Source organism: Rhinatrema bivittatum, chromosome 15, assembly GCF_901001135.1.
Source record: "Rhinatrema bivittatum chromosome 15, aRhiBiv1.1, whole genome shotgun sequence".
Classification (NCBI taxonomy): Eukaryota; Metazoa; Chordata; class Amphibia; order Gymnophiona; family Rhinatrematidae; genus Rhinatrema; species Rhinatrema bivittatum.
In genome coordinates this window covers 38,222,581-38,244,351 of record NC_042629.1, presented here as the reverse complement: position 1 = coordinate 38,244,351, position 21,771 = coordinate 38,222,581, and the positions used below count along the sequence as shown (strand labels likewise).

Genomic DNA, 21,771 nt, shown 5'->3' with positions numbered 1-21,771 from the left:
TTCCCACTTAGAAGAGGATTCAATTTGATCGCCACCATATTTTTCAGGTCTCTAGACAAATATATACCCAAGTATTTCTGTGTGCTTTCTACAATTCTGTTCATTTCTGGAGGCCATTCCTTTGAAAGGTCTTAAATTGGCTGGTGGCTGTCCAGAAAAAGGCTACCAAAATGGTGTAGGGTCTGCATCAAAAGCCATAATGCAGTGGTGGCCAACCGGCGTCTTGCAAGCTACATGCAGCTCTTTGGAGATTCAATTGCGGCTGCTGAATAAAAAATCCTTCCACTCTTCTGATGCATGTTTAAGTTAAGTTGTAAATTTGTTAGTTACTCTGCTTCCTGCACACATGGTTCCTCCCCCTTCTCAGGAGCTGGCTTGAGCATGATGAGAAGGGGGAGGATTGATGTTTGCAGGAAGTAGATTGACTAACTTAAATTTACAACCTCCGTAGGAGCCAGCTCCTGAGAAGGGGGAGGATCGTTGCTTGTCTGTGCAGTGTCTTGACGGAAGGAGTGAGCAGCATAAAGGCAGGCAGCTCATCCAATGATCCTCCCCCCTTCTCAGGAGCTGGCTCAGCAGAAGTTGTAAACTGAAGTTAGTCGGGCTGCTTCCTGCAAACATCGATCCTCCCCCTTCTCATCCTGTCCAGGCTGGCTCCTGAGAAGGGGGAGGACTCAAGGGGCTGCCCAGACCAGTCACATTGCTGGTGTGGATCGCAGCGGCTCTATGCCTGGAGAGCCACAGCAACCAACACCAAGCTTTCACAGTAGCCTCCCTGTTTGATGGTTTAATTTTCTCCTTGGTGCCAGGAGCTTCTTGGGCCTTCTCCCTTAAACATGACCACCATTACTTTCAGCTGCTATAGTAGGAAATAGGTGTGTTTCTTTTCATGTCCCGTGCGTCTCTAAGCGGGAGGCAGCTAACACACCTCCCACCGCTGCCTCAAGGGACCCCTATTGCTCTTGTCTGTAGATGGCCCCCCTCAGTCTTAGCCAATGCAAGCGAGATATCACACCGGTTTACATTCAGGTACTGTAGGTATTTCCCTATCCCCAGAGGGCTTACAATCTAAGTTTTGTACCTGAGGCAATGGAGGGTAAAGTGACTTGCCCAAGGTCACAAGGAGCGACAGCAGGACTCAAACCCTGGTCTCCTGGTTCATAGTCCGCTGCTCTAACCACTAGGCTATTGCCTAGTGAGCAAGAGAGGGGAGAAGGTTTGTGCACCACCAACTGCTCCCACGTTTGACCCCACTAATCCATGACAATTTCAGGGTATGGAGCATGGAGGATTTTAAAATCCTTATTAGTTTTAATTATTGGGTGATGTTTGATGTATCTGCTGTTTTGAAAAATTGTATTGCTGTTTGTAAATTTAAAAATATTATGAGTTTTTAATTATTGAATGTTATATTCATCAACTGTTTGAAATCTTTTTATTAGTATGATTTTACTGTTATGAATGATTTCTATTTTTTTATTTTATTGTTTGATGTTTTATGAGGAATTACAAGGTTTCTGTTTTTACATTGTTGCACTGCATAATACAGAGTCTGGCTTGTTGCAGTTTCCAGTTCAGTTTTTGTACATTTCTATTTATAATTATTATCTCTTTATTCTGTATTTGGTGAGGGTCTGCCTGTGTTCTGCCTGTGTGATCAAGGTGAGGTATTTTACTAAATGTGTAGTTTTAGTGTGGGGATCTATAGCAGTGTTTGGTTTGTTTTATTTTCCTAATAGGAGGTGTATTGGTGTTTTAGGGCCTGATGTAATATTTGCAGTATTGCCTTTTTATAGGTAATGTAAAAATCATCCAGAATTGCTGAATGCTGATGCATATCTAAGTAGTCATCTGCCTCCTGCAAACAAACTGATGCTCCCCCTTCTCAGGAGTGCTGGCAGTTAGTGCTATTTTGGTATTGGAAGCTTACTATATTGTAATTGTATTTGTTTACTCTTAGCTTTCTTTTATCTAAGTGGCTGGATTGAACTTTGAGAGGAGCAGCAGGTTATGGAACCAATGAGTCTCCTGGAGAGTAGGGGTGCCGAGAAAGTGTGGGAATGGCACATGGAGGGGACTTCTGCAAGCTGTGGAAGGTCTGACAGCAAGCAAGAGCTTTACATAATGATATAGCAGTGCTGGACTGGGGGAAACTCACTGACAAGCTGATACCTTACAGTGCTCACTGTTAACCCGCCACAGGACGCGCGTTATCCCTTACCCCTTATTCAGTAAGGGGCCGAAAACGCGCGTCCAATCCGCCAAACCTAATAGCGCCCGCAACATGCAAATGCATGTTGATGGCCCTATTAGGTATTCCCGCGCGATTCACAAAGCAAAATGTGCAGCCAAGCCGCACATTTTCCTTTCAGAAATTAGCGCCTACCTTTGGGTAGGTGCTAATTTCTTCGGGCACCGGGAAAGTGCACAGAAAAGCAGTAAAAACTGCTTTTCTGTGCACCCTCCGACTTAATATCATGGCGATATTCAGTAAAAACTGCTTTTCTGTGCACCCTCCGACTTAATATCATGGCGATATTAAGTCGGAGGTCCCGAAACTTTCTAAAAAGTAAAAAAAAAAAAAAAGAAAAGAAAAATTGAAGTCGGCCAGCGGCTGTCGGGTCGAAAACCGGACGCTCAATTTTGCCGGCATCCGGTTTCCAAGCCTGTGGCTGTCAGCGGGCTCGAGAACCGACGCCGGCAAAAAACAGTTTTAAGCATATAAGTCTGAGCCCACTGTCGGCTGTCAAACCCTCTGACAGCCGCCCCTTCTGTCCAAAAGGAGGCGCTAGGGACGCGCTCTTGTCCCTAGCACCTCCTTTTGCCCGTTTGTACCGCCAGGTCTCATTTAAATACAGAATTGCGCGCACAGGAGAGTGGGCGTTCGCCCGCTCTCCCGCGGACTTTACTGTATCGGCCCGTGAGTGAGCACATGACCAGCAGCACAACAGTAGAATGTTTGTGTGTTTATGGAACAGTACGTGTGTCTTTGAGTCTAGCATGAGAGGGTGTCTGTCTGTGGCTGGGAGGAAGTGTGTGTGTCTTTGTGGCTGGGAGAGAGAAAGGGAGGGAGTGTGGGGGGCTGGGAGAGAGGGAGGAAGTATGTGTCTTTGTAGCTGTGAGAGAGAGAAAGAGGGGAGGGAGTGTGTCTGTGGCTGGGAGAGAAAAAGAGTGTCTTTTTGTGCCGAGAAGAGAAGAGAATGTGTCTTGTGGCTGGAAGAGAGAGAAAATGACATTTTGTGGCTGGGAGAGAAAGATGGAGAGAGGAGGGAAGTGTATGTGGTCTGGTAGAGAGGGAGTGTGTGTCTTTTTGTGGCTATGAGAGAAAAAGTGTGTTTTTGTGACAGAGAAAGAGAATGTGTGTCTGTGGCTGGGAGAGAAAGGGTCTTTGTGGTTGGAGAGAGAGAGGGAGAGTGTGCTTGTAGTTGGGGGAGAGAGAGAGTTGGACTGTTTTTTCAGAATGGATGGGAGGGAGCAGTCCATCCCATGCACGTGATAATGTATGTTGGCTCTCTGCTGCATGGAATTCTGGTTTTGTGGCTCTTGATGTGTGAAAGGTTGGCCACCCCTGCCATATGATGTCAGACTTAAGGTCCTAAATTTGTATACCCTAAAGGAAAAGAGAGACAGGGGAATATGAAAGACATTCAAATAAAATAAACAAAGGTGAAGATAACAATGTTGACAAAGCTTACATTGAAACACACGTGGTATAAATTAAATTTGTGCTATATGCTTGATCTGCAATCTTCTGCCTGCAATGGGCTGTAGACCATATCTGTTCAAAGAACATTAATCCTTATCATATACCAATAATGTGTACTACATATGAATAAAGTTAGAGCACAATCTGTTGAAAAAAAAATAACATTTAATACTTATCCAAAAAACACTCTCAAATTCTTCAATTGTGATGAGCGTACACCTGACACCAATGGCATTTTGACAACTGATTGCCTACATTAGAGGTACTACATTCCATCAACACTACAAATAAAACAAAACAAAGCTTTAACATCTAAATTAAAATGAGGACTGTATAAATATCGATCAAATATAACATACTGTTTCCAAGCGGACAGAGTCTGAAACTGTTGCAAAATGGAGGTCCATGCATTTAACCTTTACAGATCACATGCTCCCAACACTCAATCCCAAGAGTGCATTTCATAACAACATAAAGGCATTCAATAACTCATACCATTGCTACAAAGCAACATCAACCAAACACACTCGAGTCTACTTTCTTGTTCAACCCCAATGGATGAACAGTATGCAAGGTGTACATCTATTTTTGTTCATAACTCAAAAGTAACTTATCCAAATCATGCCTGCACACGCTCAGACAAGGAATACCAAGAATGGCAAATGTCAGATTTTCAACTACATAGCTAGCTGCAATGAAATGTTCACCAAAAGGCGGTTCTAATTTCTTTCAATTCAGGCAATTCTGATGATCCATCATTCTGATTTTAAGCATTCTTGCCATTTTACCTACATAAATCAGATTGCAAGGTCACCATACCAGATAAACTACAGCAGTCATTACACAAGAAGTTTGATACTTCAGCTGATGTGATAATATAGGAAAAGTTAAACTTCATCCCGAACAGTCTGTGCAACAGGACAGATAGAACTAAACAGAGAATAAACCAATTTATCTCTGATATAGCACCCTTGCTGTATTGAAAATACAGGAAGTTCTCAAAACACAGAATATCCTCGTAAAATTGCCCAGTGCTTTCTAATCTGCTGGACCAAATAATTCTCAGGTGAATAATGTAAAGCACAAAGTAAATGGGATTCAGTCAAACCTGATCTAGAACTCAACAATAACTGAGTCTTTATCTTTATTAAAGTTTCTTATTTGCTTAAATGCAGATGCGCTTGGGAGACAAATTAAGACAGTGGGCTCAGACTTATATGCTTAAAACTGGTTTTATACATGTAAATGCACTTTACATATGTAAGTGGGCTTTTGAAAATCGCTGCAATATATGCCATTGAATTGTCAATAGGTTTTATATGTGTAAATGCACTGTAATGCATTAGTGGACTTTTCAAAATTATTACGACAGTATGTTACAATTATACGTGCAACTCCTTTCAAAATTATCTCGTTAGTGTTTAAGATCATATAATAAGAATGCTTAAAAAGACAGGATATGAACAAGTGTAAGACTGTCCTCAAGACAGTAACAGAAAATAGATTAGATTTCAGGATTTAATGATCAGCCCTGTCAAATGCAGCTGAGAGATCACAAAGGATAAGGAGGGAAGAACTGCCCTCAAGAGAACATTAAGCTGTTTTGCTTGGAGTCTCAGCCTCCCATGATAATGAAAGGTTGAGGGTGAATATCATAGGTATGATAATTTTGATGATTTAATGTTTGTGGGCTTTGAAAAAAATCGGCATTGGAAGGTACAACCTCAAATGCTTCCAACTTTTTGGTAGGGGCCAAATCCACTGACCATGACTGGCTTTGAGTTGAGAGCAGCATAAATTTAAAATACTTTGCATTGTCTTTAAATATGTTAATCAATTTGCCCCTGACTATCTTTCCCAACTTCTGCACTCCTACACCAGCATTAGGAAACTTTGGTCCTCCCCTGCATTTATTTATTTATTTTATTTATTTAAATTAGATTTGAACAAAAACGGTTTACAGTAATGAGCAAAATAATAAATACAATTCTTTCATAAAGTGAAAGTAAAAATAATAAAAAGTATGAATAAAAATTACATAGTAACTTATCACTATCAATATTACTAAATATCTTTATCCTAAAAGATATTAAAATAAAATAAAATTAACTTTAAATGTAACAAAACATAAAGATGGAAAATTAAAATATCATAATAACACAACATAATAAAAGAAAATGGATCCACTTAATCTTTTATTCAGTAATTCTAAATGCTTCTCTAAAGAAGTATGTTTTTAATGATTTTTTTAAATACCTTAGCATTTGAAATTTGGCGTAGGGCATTTGGTAGAGCATTCCAATGTATAGGCCAGGCTATAGAAAAAGCTCTATGACTGGTAACATTTAATCTTGCTAATCTGACTGAAGGCAAGTCCAAAAGGTTCATATTCGAGGATCGAAGCTCTCTAGAAGGTTTGTATATTCTCAAAACAGATCATAGCCAGGATGAATTAGGGCTATTTAATAGAGAATGAAATATGGTCAATATTTTGTACAAAATCCAATATTTAATTGGAAACCAATGCAGTTTGGATAAAATCGGAGAAATATGTTCTTTTAAAGGAGTACCTTTAAGAATACGCGCTGCATTGTTCTTTATTAACTGAATTGGTTTGATTGATGAATCCAGTAAACCTAAGTACAGACTGTTACAGTAATCGAGACCTGAAAATATTAATGACTGAAGAACCAGACGAAAATCCTAAGCATACAATAGTGGTTTTAGACGTTTAAGTAAAAGTAACTTGTAGAAAGCATTTTTAACAGTTTTAGAAATATGACAAGCCAAAGAGAGATTCGAATCCAACGTAACTCCCAAACTATGTGCCTGCTTAGTGCATTGGCTTCAGCTAGACTAACATGCACTAGACTTCACCCTTTCAGCTGCTCTGCCCCTAAAATTGGAACAAGATATCTCTAGTGCAGGGGGTGGGCAGTTCTGGTCCTCGAGGGCCACAAACCAGTCTGGTTTTCAGGATATCCCTAATGAATATGCATGAGAGAGATTTGCATGCACTCTGCCTCAGTTGTATGCAAATCTATATCATGCATATTCATTAGGATATCCTAAAACCTCGACAGGTTTGTGGCCCTCGAGGACTGGAATTGCCCACCCCTGCTCTAGTGCTTCATCTGGAAACTTGTTAACTCATCTTTCAGAAAATATTTATTTCATAAAATAGTCCAAGCTTGGCCATTTAGCCAGACCTTCCCTTAGACTCTAGCAGAAATTCATCCTCTGGTACCTACCCTCAGGAAGTCTCCCTGACCGTGAATCCCACAAGGTTCACCCATCTCCAGGCTATGTTTATCCAGCTGGTGTTTAACGTAATTAAATATATGCAGTTTATATCCCAGTGTACCTATTTCCTTACATCCTACCTGATGTATACCATGGCTTATCTACTTGCAATCTACCTCATTTCTATAGGTATCCGTTACTTATGTACTCAGTGCCTTGCTACTTTATGTAACCTGCCTTGAGGCCTTCATTTAGGAAAAGGCAGAAGATCAAATGCTTATAATTAAATGTCAGTCAAGGGAAAACTTTTGGAATTTCACATTAACAGGCCAATTTTTCCACAGGTGTAAAAAAAAAAACTAAAACAAATCCAAAACATTTTACTCGTTTAAATTGGCTGTCTGAAAATTACCCACGCATAGGGCTGGATTTTCAAATGTTTATGCACACCGGGTCTATTTTCAAAAGGCCCGGCGACGCTCGTAAAGCCCCGGGACAGGTGTAAGTCCCGGGGCTTTACTAAAGGGGCGGGGGTGGGGTGTGGGTGGGGCGTGGTGGTCCAGGGGCGGGCCAGGGCCAGAGGCCTCCAACACAGTAGCCATTACCGCTGTATTGGAGGATCGTGTGCTGGCAGGCTGCCAGCAGGCACAAAAGGTAAGATAAAAGTCAGGGGGGGGGGGGGTTAGAGAAGGGCTGGGGGGGGAAAGGTTAGGGGAAGGGGTGGGAAGGTCAGACTAGGGGGAATGGGGGAAGGCAGCGCGGCTCGGCGCATGCAAGGTGCACAATTGTGCACGCGCCTGCGCGCATTTTATAAAATCACTTGTCCATGTGCGCGCGCATGTCTTAAAATCTACCCCATAAAGTACTCCGGCGCAAACAAGAGTACGACGGATTTTAATAGATACGCACGTAGCCGTGCGTATCCTTTAAAATCCGGGGTCGGCGCATGCAAGGCTGTGCAAAATCATAAGCCTGCGCGTGCTGAGCCGCGCAGCCTGCCTCCGTTCCCTCCGAGGCCGCTCCGAAATCGGAGCGGCCTCGGAGGGAACTTTCCTTCCACCCCCCCCCCCCCCCCCCCTTCCGCACCTTTCCCTCCCTTCCCCTACCTAACCCACCTACCCAGCCCTATCTAAACCCCCCCTACCTTTGTTGGCAAAGTTACGCCTGCCCGAGGCAGACGTAACTTGCGCACACTGGGCCGGCCGCCGGCGCACAATTTCCCGGCCCAGGAACAGTTTCGGAGCCCTCGGCCATGCCCCAAAACGCCCCCAGGCCGGAACCATGCACCCAGCCCCGCCCCCGGGTGACGTGCCACCACGACACGCCCCCCCCAGGAAAGCCCCGGGACTTACGCGCGTCCCGGGGCTTGCACGCGCCGCCGAGCCTATTCAACATAGGCTCGGCGCGCGCAGGGGGAACTTGGGGCAGGTTTTCGGGGGGTACGCGTGTATCTTACGTGCGTACCCCTTTGAAAATCTGCCCTAATGTCTGTACTTTTAGTCACATTGAGAGACACCATTTTTGGAGGTATATTTAGGTCAGGGAAGGAAAAGTGCACATATAGGTAGCATTTTCAAAGTTCTACCCCGCACAAAAAGCAGGGTAGAATTTCCATAGGAAATTTCAAAGTGAAAGCACTTGCATAATTTCTCTTTGAAAATCGGTGCAAAGCCCACAGCAAAAAAGTAGGCCCAGTATTTGCCCCTTAGGAGTATTAGCCCATAAAGATTGATTGAAGAGGAAGGTTTTCTCCTCTTTACATAAGTCAGTACTGAATTAATTCAAGTTTCCCAGCTTCTGAGTTTGATATCACTATTTCTTTTCTATGATATTTGCTTTCATTTCAATATTTTGTATTCATTTTAAATATAGTCTCTTTCATTCTGCAAGAGCATTAATAAAGTTTAGAAAAGTTTCATATCTATGTAAAGTGTAGGTATTTATGAATTTTGCAGTATCAGTGAGCTGAGTTTAATTAATGTTGATTTGAGGTTTAGACTTTTAGAATAAATGTTATTGATATTCAGTGAAAGAGGTTTTATGGTGTGCCACTGGCTTTGGTGATTGCATTATCTGACTTGCACATGAAAGAGTTGACTTGTTGCATAGCCATACCCTTTGAAAAAGTGCCCTTTTGTGAAATGCTGTATAGACGAGCAGAGCCCAGATCTGGCTGGAGGGTTGGTCTCTTTTGCCCAGCACCAGCTTTCTACAGGAAAACACTGCGTTGCATGAGTAATGCAGCTTTTTTGGGATATTGCCCTAAAGTGCATTTGCTATTTGGGACCAGTGCTCTGACTGTAGAATATAGTGCCAAATTCCAACCTACTTTGGAGTATGAAAAAATGTAAAAGGAATGAGAAACTGATAATCAAATCTATTGTAAACTTAATGGAAGTACAGTAAACTAAACCTCAAAATCCAAACTACAAATATAATACAGTTTCCATTATAGAACTAAACAATACTACTAAAATCCAAAGAGGTTAATTGAAGAAAAGAGCTTAACTTAATACAGTATATACTACCATGGGAATCAAACTTAAACTCCTAGTTCAGTTTAGTATAATGTTGACATTATCTCATTCATATACTGGTTCCTCTGGTCTTTCACACAGGACTATTATTCCATCTTTCTAACCTCTTTCCCCATCTTTTCAAACAATGAGCTCAGCTTCAAGCGGAAAGGTTCTCATATTTTAGGAACATCATCATAAAAATCTCCAACATAGAATGTTATTCCATTGTGTATGTTTGCCCCAACAGGTGCACGCAGGAAGCCATCAAAGGGATAGCTTAAGGTCTCCAGTGAAAGGCTACATTTTGGCATTAACAAATGAAAAATAATTTCTGTTCCCCTTCTAGTAGAGGTGGTAACCCCTTTAACCAACAAGCCAATTATGAGATCTGAGTCCCTGTAATACGATATAGCCTTGAGATAACTTTAGACCAATATATCTGGATAGCTGGGCACATCCACCAAATATGAATAAAGGAGCTTTTCCCCACAGTTAAGCCAGTATATATTCTGAAAAGCGAGATCCATCTAGGCTAGTCCATCTGGGGGAGGTACCAGTGGTACAATAGTTTGTAATCATTATCTTGGATAGTAGCACAGAAAGGATTACCCTTGCTAATCCTTAAAAAAATCTTTGACCAATTATTGTCTGAAACTTTCATACTTATAGAAACAGAAATAACGGCAGAAAAGGACCAATAGTCCATCCAGTCTGCCCAGCAAGCTTCCAGTGGTGGTATCAGTCAGTGCTTAACTCTTTTCAAGGAATCCTCCACGTCTTCAGTTAGTAGTCAGTAAGGCCTAGAGATAAGACCTCTACCACGTTCCCAACTGGATCTTTGGTAGCAACCCCTGCAAATATTGGAAAACTGGAGCATTGATTGCATTGTGGACCATGTCTTATTCTCTGATGAGCATACATTTGCCTTCCTATGGTATTTCTTCTGGACATGCTGCAATTAAGATTCCTGACTTTTTCTTTAAATTATAAGAAATTTTTCTGCCCAGATTTACCTGGTGAACCAAGCCAATCTGAACCATATCTGCTACAAACAAAGCAAGGGTAAACTTAACTCTGCTAATACACTGTATTTTATTCTAAACTATATTATGGTTAACATCAAAATATCAGTTTGAATGAGTCTGTGAAAGAAATGGAGCCAGGTCTCAGCCAGCTAACCTGTCTCTATTTCCTCTGCTCCTAAGTTTTCTGCTATTTGATGTGTACAGTTTTAGTAATTTGGTTTTCATAAAGTTTCTTTTCCATTGTATGCTTGCAGGAAAATACTTACTAGGGCCTGTGCCCCTGCTCATTTCACTCACCAATCCCACTGGTGAGCTCTTCGATCTCAACTATACTTTCTGCCTAGATGGAAGATGCAAGGAATGGCTGTGAGGGGCAATTACAGCTGCTTGGTGATGTAATGAAAGGAAGGGCAGGGCAGGGAAAGAGCTATAAAATTACTGATCTTGCCCCTACTTTTTTCCCCCTGGCTGAGCCTGTATGTTAAGGAAAAAAGAGTACAATTATATAAGAAGGTATATCTTAGGATTCCAACAATAAAATTGTCTTAATATAAGGAAACTTCTTCATTAACAATGTTTTATTACCAAAATATTTTACAAAATATTTACAAAAAAATTCACATATGCAATACAATAAAAGAGAAAATGACATGGTTAATATATATTCAATAAACATATCATTATTACACATTATTCAATCAATGAATTCATATAATCATCCCTTAACATTCACTCATCCTCACAATTTTATTAATTTGTATGATTTTTTATTTATTGTTATTAATACATTTGTGAGGATGAGTGAATGTTAAGGGTTGATTGTATGTGTAGATGAATTCATGTGATTGAATATTGGGTAATAATATATAACAACTGCATCATTTTTCTGCTTTTATTATATTACATATGTGAGTAGTACACTGTATAGTTTGAGTATTTTTTAATGATATTTTGTAAAACATTTTGTTAATAAGACACATTATTAATGAAACAAATTCCTTATATTAAGACATAAGAAAAAAAGAGTAAAGTGCAGTCGTGATGAAATGATGCAGAGCCTCTCCCCAGTACCCCCACTCTATCCTAGCCCAAAAACAAGCACACCAATACAAGAAGTGGAGTTAACTAAGACCGTAGGTTAATAACCATAATCATTGACACATTAATATAGAAACTGAAACCCAAAAATCATTCAACATCAAACATAACACCCTCCACCCCAACAACACACTAGCTCCTCTGCCATGACCCAGCAGTAGCGGCTTCACGGCTTTCAATGTTTTCCCTCACCATCTGGCCACTTGCCAAGACCCCTCAGTCACCTCCCAACACCAGGGATCTGTGCCGCCGTGCTGACCATCCAGCTGATGGTAAACGGACCTCCTGGCCCATGTACTACCACCTCAACTAGCATTGCCCTGAATCCCCAGGTTACCTGCCACTATCATATAATATTGACCCAGAAGAAAAATGATATAACAACCGGGGAGGGAGGGATGGAAAGTGCTGCTGCTCGTAAGGGGAGAGGCAAGACTGGCTATATAAATGGCCCTGGTCTCACCCCCCACCCCCCCACCCAACCTTTCCTGTGCTGCTGACCAATCAAAGATCTGTTTATGGCCAAATTTGAAAGAAGCAGCACAAGGACAGCCAGGGCATGAGGGATGCTGGACCAAGCAGAGGGACAAGAAACCCACTTAAAAACCTACCGAAAAGGGGGGGGGGGGGGCAGCAGCCCAGCCCCATCCGATGCAGTGTTAAAAACAACTGGGTCAGATTTAATTCCCCAGCCTCAACAAGTTTGGAATTCCATGCCAACTTGAAAAAACATGTTTTATAACTCCATGACCTTGGATATGTGTAGTGTGTGTCTTCTAGTTGCTCTGTGGAGATGCATGAATGGGGGTAGGAGTCTCTGTGTGTGGGTATTCTTTCCCCTTTCTACTGTCCAGTTTCTCCCCGTCTCCTCCCCTAACCCTTTGATACGACAGGATCATAGTGTGGAGAAAGTAAACTTGGTAGGAGGGCGTGCACAGGTGAAATGGCAGTGCCTGCATAGCATCAGTTTTTGTTCCAGTAGAACTGGTGGAATCAAAAACAATAACAGAATTCAAGGAAACCTGAGATAAGCACAGAGGATCCCCTAGCTGCAAAGAAATGAGGGAAAAGCAAGGGATCGACTGGGGTCTCTGGCACTGCATCAAGAAGTAAACCAAGTAGGCCAAATAGCCCTTCCTGCTGTGTTATTCTGTGTTTCTAAGTCATCAGGTTTCAGCAATCTGAAATGATATTTTTAGGCTGTCCTCCTTTTATTTAGCTACTTCCACATATATGTATTAAATTCAGTTCAGACTAGATTTATTTGCAACTTTTATTTATTTACAATTTCTTCTATTCTGTTCGATTCAAAATAAAGCATGCTAAGCAGATTACAACAGAAAAACATAAAACAGTGAAATTAAAATATACAACATACAACAAGAAAACTTATAATAACCATATACGGAGCCAGAAATTGAATTTCACTTCATGAAGGCCAAAATCAGCAGGTGGAGGTGTTTAGATAACAGCAGAAAAGGCTAGCACAGAATAAAGAGCGTTCACTTTCCTGCTAAAAGTTATATACCATAGTCTGATTCCTCTCTCACTGCCAAAGGAAGCAAGCTCCAAAGCATGGGGCCTGCCATGGAAAATATTCACTTGTGTGTTTCTTGCAGGCAAACATTTTTAAATGTGGGAAATAGCAACAGAGACTGTTCTGCAAACCGCAGTAATCATGGTGGGGTGGGGTTGGGGGTAATAGCTTGCTTTTGGGCCGATGCAATAAAGTGCACTCAGGCCAAGCGCACCGGTAGCCCCTATTTGGACGCACTATTTTTACCCCTTATACACGGGCCGATGCAGTAGAGTGCGCTCAGGCTGAGCACACCGGTAGCCCCCATTTGGACGCGCGTTTTTGACATGCTATTTTTACCCCTTATACAGTAAGGGGTAATAGCGCGTGGAAAATGTGCATCCAAACCCCCCCCCCTGAAACTAATAGCGCCCGCAACATGCAAATGCATGTTGATAAGCTTATTAGATAGTCCCGCGCAATACAGAAAGTAAAATGAGCAGCCAAGCCGCACATTTTACTTTCAGAAATTAACGCCTGCCAAAGGTCTATGGGGAAAGACCATGAGGAATCAACCTTTGAAATGTGCCCAAATTAAGGGCTGTTGCTGAACATGTGATTTAGGATCTGAGGAGCAAATAGAAAAATTTCAAATCTCTGAGTACCCCCCCCCCCCCCCCCCGGATTGTGAACCGCCAGAACTGAGGTGACAGATCTTTACTTTCACTCTGACCTCACCCATAAGGACGTTCCTCATTGTTACACAAATACGTGTTTTTTGTACCCAGAACTGAACCGATGATAACCCACTCCGATACTGATGTGTTATGTTGATGCTACATGAAGTGGTCAGTGTTTTTACTTTTATGATTATGATGAGGCTCATTTCTATGCAGACTTGTTCAGCTACAAACCCAAATCTCTTTCTAGCAAACTGGCATTGTGACATGGATTTCATGAAGCAAATAATGGGATATTTATATTTCTGTAGGGTTAGAAACATTGGTGAATAATTTACTGTGTTGATTGAACTTGTGGTAATTCAGTTTCCCAGTCCCTGTTAACTCTCCTCTCTCTATTGCCCTCAGTTGGGCTGCTGTTGTATTCTTTTGGGGTTTTTTGTTGGCTGTACTGTTTCTTCCTGCTCCTTTCAGTGAAGAGCTCAATCGTAGCCGTCCTTAACTGGAGGTACGGCTATCTCAAGTCTTTATTTGCAGCTACATGGGGGGGGTTTCAACATTTTTTATCTTTCTCTCCTTCTGTACCTGCATGTAATCTTCGAAGCAGATTACATGCAGGTACTGTGGGTATTTCTTTGTCCCCAGAGGGCTCACAATCTGAGTTTGTATCTGAGGCAATGAAGAGTAAAGTGACTTGCCCAAGATCATAACTAACGGCAGTCAACTGGAAGAGGTACACTCTAAGCCTGGTCATTAGGTGTTGCTGTTGTACAATATCTGTGATCCTCTCCCTACCCATTAGCTGCCAATGCTGCTGCCACAGCTTCTCCAGAACCAGCAGAAATCAGGTATGCAAATCAACCCCAGGTTCCTCCGGCATGGCAGCATCCAATACTGACACTGACTAATCGAGCCATCCCCATTCTGCTGCTACTAAAGCAGCTGACCCCTGGATATGTTTTCCTTCATTTATCCAAATCCCTCCTCCCCACACCACATCAAATTTGATCCTGAGTGTTGTGCTGCAACTCTACAACCTAAGCCATGGTGGTCAGCCTGCTGTCACCTGCTTTTCTTTCATTATTGTTGCTATTACTTAATCTTACATTAGCCAGAAACTTTTATAAAAATGTACATAAACTGGGCCAGCCCTCAGGCTGAATGGGAGCAATGTGCACTGCCTTGCGCAGGACCTGGATTTGATTCCCAAGCTAGGACTCTGCTCCTGGGGCTGGCCAGGGCTGGAGGATGCTATGGAGACCATATTCACAACCTGAGGATATAGGGGAGGGGGAGGCGGCAGTGAAAGACAGAAGCCTCCTCCATCATTCAGTAGTATCAAGACTTTAGGGATCATGATGTTATGATTCTGGGAAAAACTGTTGGCTATGGCCCCTGGCCAAATAGTATCACTCCAATGACTGAGTTGAAGGGGATAGAAAACGGGGGAAACGCTCCAGAAGGCTGCAAATGAAGAGTCATTGCTCTGTTTCCCAGTGGAGCCTGGTCCCAGTTGAGCTGGCATCCTAAAGGATAAGGAAAAAACTACACCCCCTCCCCCCCCCCCCCCCAAAAAAAAACCCTGATAAAATTTGGAGAGGGAAAATGTTCATAAGCCCTATACCCAGGCTGTCTGAAAATTGCCCAGACTTTACTTAGCTAAAAGTAAGTGCAAGGATCAGCAAAGTACAGACTTTAAGCTGGCTAAAAAGTAGGCAGGCCCAGAGTCATGTTTAGGTCAGGGGAAGGGAATATAACATTTGCTGATAGCATTTTCAAATCTATGCACAGTAGAGGTAATTTTCAAAAGGATTTATGCATGTAAAAATGAGGTTTTGAACATTTTTTTCATACATGTAACTCCTTTGAAAATTCACTCCATAGGGCTGAATTTTCAAAAGGTTGGATACACATAATGGGCATTTAAAAATTACTATGATATATGTTACTTTTACAAGCAGAAACTCCTTTGAAAATTCACTCCATTATTTTCAAGAGAAAAAGTGCCATGGGGGGAGGGGGGAAAGGTGCAAATCTTTACAGGTACTTTTTCCTGGGGCAGTTTTCAATGGGAAAGCATGAGCGTGCTTCCTTTTGAAAACTGGTGCAAAGCCAAAGGGTAAAAGTACTCACGGGCTTTACATCTATGCACCCAGTTTTGAAAATTGCCCCCCCTCAGTATTTTGTAAAATGTTGGACTACATGGGTTATCATGTATTACATTAGTAAATTAATTTAAATAATTAATTTAATTAACAAATAAAATATTATTTGGATTAACTTTTGGCTATCATGAATTTTGCCAACATATGGTTTAGAGTAAACTCAGTAATTATGAAATATATATGTTGAACCACTATTGACTTGCTTAATCTGAGCCTTTCTATGATTATGCATGCCAGAAAACAAGTGGGCAACGATACCTACTTTTGCAGTACTATTAGTGCATGCAGTACTGTATGTGATAGTTTATATGATTTATATGATTTATATGATTCATATGATATATGATTTATATGATAGTATATATGATCCTGAAATCCATTATTTATGTAAAGCCTGTTGCTGTCATTTGTTTACATCCTGTAAAGCCTGTTGTATGTAAAGCCTGTTGCTAATTTATTGTTTACTGTAAACTGAGGTGATGTATATCTTTACGTGCCGCGGTATATAAGAATCACTAAATAAATAAATAAAATAAATGATTGCAATGTACTTAAACCAAGGACCATATGGAGCAAGATATTTATGCTAAGAAGATGAGAGGAATCCTACCAGTTCTTCAGGAGTGCAGCTTTGTACTCTTTCCTGCAATGAATGTTGGGCTGGCTTCTGTGTTGACCTGGGATATCCTTACATCAGAGAAAGTTCTTAACTAGCACAAATGGGTTCTACAGGCGAGGACAGAGTTTAGGATTCTGCCACTGTGTTCATTTCACAGGCCATGCCATGTATCTATGCAGAAAAAGCAAAAGCAAGAAAGAATTGGAGCCTTCCTCTTTTCTTTTCTTTTCTAGTCCCCCCCACCCCCCTTCCAGCAGGCCTCGATTTGTGTATGTGTGTGTGTGTTCTCTTTCTTCTCTCTGCACCGAAGGTGGTATCTGTCTTTCCGGACCACACAGGATTTTGTTCTGTTGTTGGTTTGTTTGCTGCTTGCTGTCCCATAAAAAGCCCCCAGTTGAGAGAGGGAAATAAGGGAGCGAGGAAATGAAGAGCTTTGCAGTCTCTTAAAGATGTGGACCCCGGTCATCCAATTTTTTGGAGCTCTAAGTTGGGTTTGCAGGGTTGCTGGGCTGGCTCTTTGCTGCCTGTTAAATCCCGAGCTTTGGTGAGTCAGTTATTATTTGCAGCTAGATTTACCATTGCTACCTTCTGGAAAATGAGCCCCCCCCCCCCCCCCCCCCTTGGATTACTGGAGTCGCCAGGTACGGGAAATTGCTGATTTTTAACGGATGCACCATGATTTGACTAACTCTCTCTCTAAATTTGAAAGGTCCTGGGGCCCTTATTTTGATTATTGTAAGCGCAGTATTTGATTGTTGTGCTTTTTTATGTACTTTATTATTTTCTTACTGCATCATATGCATTTTCAATACTTTATTGTAGCCTACCTTTTCTTTAAATAAAAAGTTTAAAAAAAAAAAAAAGATGAGGTCACCAGTAACCTGTTTTCTTTTAGAGGAAGGAGGAAGGCAGGCCATTAAGAGGGAACCTTAAAGCTGAACACACACTCAGCCTCTTATGAAATCACTAATGTTCTTCTCATTTTCTTTTGGTTTACTCCAGTCCAGATGCAGTCTCTCTTTGCTCCCTTCCCCGATGAAAATCTGCACTAGACCCAAAGCTTGGAGTGAGTTACCTGAAGAGTGACTTTGGAAACCGTTGTAAGTACATTTTCTGTAACACATTACTTCTTACATCTGAGAAAGAACATAAATGTTGGTTTACCCTCTTAAGCTGATGCTTAACCTACTGGTTAACACCTATAAAACAGTCACCTCTTTTCAATTTCAGTTTTAAAAAAATGCATAAGGCATCACTGACATGTAAGCTAAGAAGGGCAAAAAGAAAGTATTGAGGAATATCAGCAAAGAGAAACTGTAGGGTGATTTAACATAATATCCAGAAAGAAATTTCACAGTCTGTGAAATCCACTATCTGAGAATACAGTTCAAGGAGGTATTACAAAAGATGACACTAGCTCTGAAAAATTTGTGGTGTGAAGAATACCTTTTCTTTTTTTTTTTTTCTTTTTTTTAGAAGACTTTCTATTTATTTACTTATTTATTGATTTAAGTATTTCTCACAGGACAAGCAGGATGGTTGTCCTCACAAATGGGTGACATCGAGGATGGAGCCCACCACGGAAAACTTCTGTCAAAGTTTAAACAGAACTTTGACTGGCCCCTACTGGGCATGCCCAGCAAGGCACCGACCCTGCAGCCAGCAGGGGTCTCCCTTCAGTCTTCTTTTTTCCGCGCAGCAGTTGCCACGCGGTGAAAGGAGCTCTCTAACCACGTTCCTGACAGGAATTTGGAAATTAATTTCCTAAGAAAATTTGCCCCTCAGGGGTCTCCCTTCGACAAATTTTTTAGTCATCTTACGGAACCCGGTAAGTTTTTTGCCTTCTTCCATCGACTGCCGTCGATTTTGGCCCTCGAGGCCTGTGGGCACTTACCGATCCCCAGCCTAAATTTTGGCTTTCAGCCATGGCAACGGGGTTCCGTCGTTGTCCGGATTGTACCCGGACTATGTCCATCACAGACCCCCACAGGGTTTGTGTAATGTGTTTGGGTAGTGGGCATGATGTCCTGACTTGCACCAAATGTGCCTTAATGACACCCAAGGGTCGCAAAGCCAGGATGGAGAAGATGGGGCTCCTCTTCCATGCACCAACCCCAACGCCATCGATAGCATCGACGTCATCGGAACCGGCACCGTCGAAGTTGTACCATCATCGTCAACCCTCCGGTGACCGTCCGCCATCGATCGCTTCTCGGCCGTCGACTCCCGTCCCTTCCCCGGATGGGCGAGGGGATCGGAAAGAAAAGCACCGCCATCGACGGCATAAGTCTCGGCCTGTCGAGGATCCTCAGCCATCGACCTCTGCTCAAGCCGAGCCACCGACAAAGAAGCCGCGAACAGACCGGATGCCCTCCATGTCTCGTTCGCCGGCATCGAGGAAACCCTCACCCTCTCGGGGTGTGGGGGCCGTGATCCCACCGGTTACGGTGGTCCCTCCGGCCCTGCCTCAGCCTCCCTCTCCCGTCGAGCCGGGTATGGTTACCCCTGGTCTCCGGGCAGAACTGGACCGGCTGGTCCAGGAGGCCATCGAGAAAGCGATGAAGAAATTACAACCTCCATCGGCACCGTCTCCGGCACCGGTTCCAGTGCCGCCCCCCGGCACCGACACCGGCACCGGCTTCGCCACCGAGGAGGGAACCGACCACCGAGCCGTTGATACAAGCGCTAGCACCGCTACTGAGCCGCATGGAGGCACTCGTGACGGCCCTTCCATCGGTGATTCCAGTGCCATCGACAACACCACCGTCTCCGACTGGTTTCTCATCGGCAGGAGAAACACCGTTTCGAATTCCCCCTTCCGGGGTAGTTCCATCGGTACCTTCTGGTATATCTCCACCGATTTATCCTTCGGCTCCATCGATTCCGCGCCAGGCACCGATTCCATCGGCAGCACCGAAGCCATCGATGCCATTTCTGGTTCCACCTACTGCACCGATTCCACCTCGGTTTCCATCGATGCCTTCAGAGCCTCAGCCAGGTCCATCAGGGCTACAAGCCACACATGATCCCTACGATACCTGGGGTGATGATGATGATACCTCTTCTGACACAGATCTGCCTTCGCCACCATCTCCTACAGAGAGTAGAAAAAGATCTCCTCCTGAGGATCTATCTTTCATTAATTTTGTGAAAGAAATGTCAGAAGTTGTACCTTTTCAACTACAATCTGAAGCTGATGATAGACACCAGATGATGGAACTACTTCAATTTCTGGATGCTCCAAAAATCATCGCTTCCATCCCTATACACCAGGTGTTTTTTGATCTGCTCAAGAAAAACTGGGAATCTCCTTCATCGGTGTCACCAGTTAACAAGAAAGCTGACTCCACATACCTTGTCCAGTCAGCACCAGGTTTCCAAAAGCCTCAACTGGATCATCGCTCTGTTGTGGTTGAGTCCGCGCAGAAGAAGGCCAAGCGTCTTAAGCCGCACTCTTCTACCCCACCTACCAGGGACAACAAGTTCCTCGATAGTGTAGGACGGAAAGTGTATCATGGAGCTACGTTGATTTCACGCATAGCTTCATATCAACTTTACATGACTCAATACAACAGAGCCATCTTTAAGCAGATGCAAGACTATGCTGACACGTTGCCGGACCAATACCAACCACAGCTTCAAGCCCTTCTTCACAAGGGATTTGAGGCAGGGAAGCACGAGATTAGGACTGCCTATGACATATTCGATGCTTCCACGAAGGTTTCAGCCACAGCCATCTCAGCCAGACGTTGGGCTTGGTTAAAGTCATCCAACCTTCGCCCAGAAGTCCAAGATCGTCTTGCTGATTTGCCCTGCTTAGGCGACAATTTGTTTGGAGAGCAAATTCAACAGATTGTGGCGGAGTTAAAAGACCACCATGAGACGTTGAAACAACTCTCATCTGTCCCACCTGAGGTGACCTCCAAGCAACCGCAAAAGAAGGACTCTAAGAAGTCATTCTTTCGACCACGTCGCTACTACCCTCCGTCAACTAGGGCTCGTCCTGCACGGTCCTCTAACAGGCCTCAGCCTCGTCAGCCGAGAAAGCAAAGACCTACTGTAGCCCCACCTCCTGGGCCTACGGCGGGCCTTTGACTTCCCTGTATTGAGCACATGCCATCTCCCTCTTCCACACATCCCTGTGGGGGGTCGACTGTTCCACTTCTTACACCGTTGGAAACAGATCACCTCAGATCAGTGGGTGCTAGCAATTATCGCACAGGGTTACCACCTCAACTTCATAACACTTCCGCCAGACTCCCCGCCCCTTCAGGCATGGAGTCTAACCAGCCATTTCACTCAATTACATCAAGAAGTATCCCTTCTTCTACAATCAAATGCTATGGAACCCGTCCCTCCCTGTCAACAAGGGAAAGGATTCTATTCCAGATACTTCCTAATACCAAAGAAATCAGGGGGGCTACGTCCAATTCTGGACCTTCGGGCCCTCAATAAGTATCTGCAAAAAGAAAAGTTCAAGATGGTAACCCTGGGCGCCTTGCTCCCTCTGTTGCAAAAGGGAGATTGGCTGTGCTCTCTCGACCTCAAGGACGCTTATACCCACATTGCGATCACACAATCCCATCGCAAATATCTACGGTTTCTTGTAGGCCACGACCATTATCAATACCGTGTCCTACCTTTCGGTCTGGCTTCTGCCCCACGAGTCTTTACCAAATGTCTCGTGGTGGTAGCAGCATTCCTAAGGAAGGAAGGTGTCCACGTCTACCCCTACCTGGACGATTGGCTAATCAGGGCCTCCTCCCAACACATAGCTCAATCCTCCCTAAAATTGACAATTCAAACACTCCTTTCCTTAGGGTTTCTTGTCAATTACGAGAAATCTTGCTTAGTCCCGTCTCAAACCTTATCCTTCATTGGAGCAGACTTGGACACCTTGCAGGCAAAGGCTTACCTTCCTCTTCAGAGGGTCCACACCCTAATATCCCTGGCTCGCCAGCTCCAGTCTCAAAACACTGCCACGGCTCGCCAGTTCCTCATTCTCCTAGGACACATGGCATCCTCGGTTCAAGTCACTCCCATGACCCGACTAGCCATGAGAGTAACACAATGGACTCTACGACACCAATGGATTCAAGCTTTTCAGCCTCTGTCCTCCATAGTCACAGTCACACAGGCCCTGCGCCTATCCTTAACCTGGTGGACAACTCAGGTCAACATCCTTCAGGGCTTACCTTTT

General features: G+C 43.3%; 1 protein-coding gene across 16 annotated transcripts in view; it reads left to right on the top strand.

Moving 5' to 3' along the window:
* Positions 1–21,771, top strand: part of ZBTB20 (zinc finger and BTB domain containing 20) — a 1,517,062-nt gene that overhangs the window by 1,336,959 nt on the left and 158,332 nt on the right. For all 16 annotated transcript variants that reach the window (XR_003852820.1, XM_029578313.1, XM_029578309.1 and 13 more), the window contains one exon: positions 17,574–17,671. The gene's annotated coding sequence lies outside the window, so the exon portion shown is untranslated. The remainder of the gene's footprint in view (positions 1–17,573; positions 17,672–21,771) is intronic.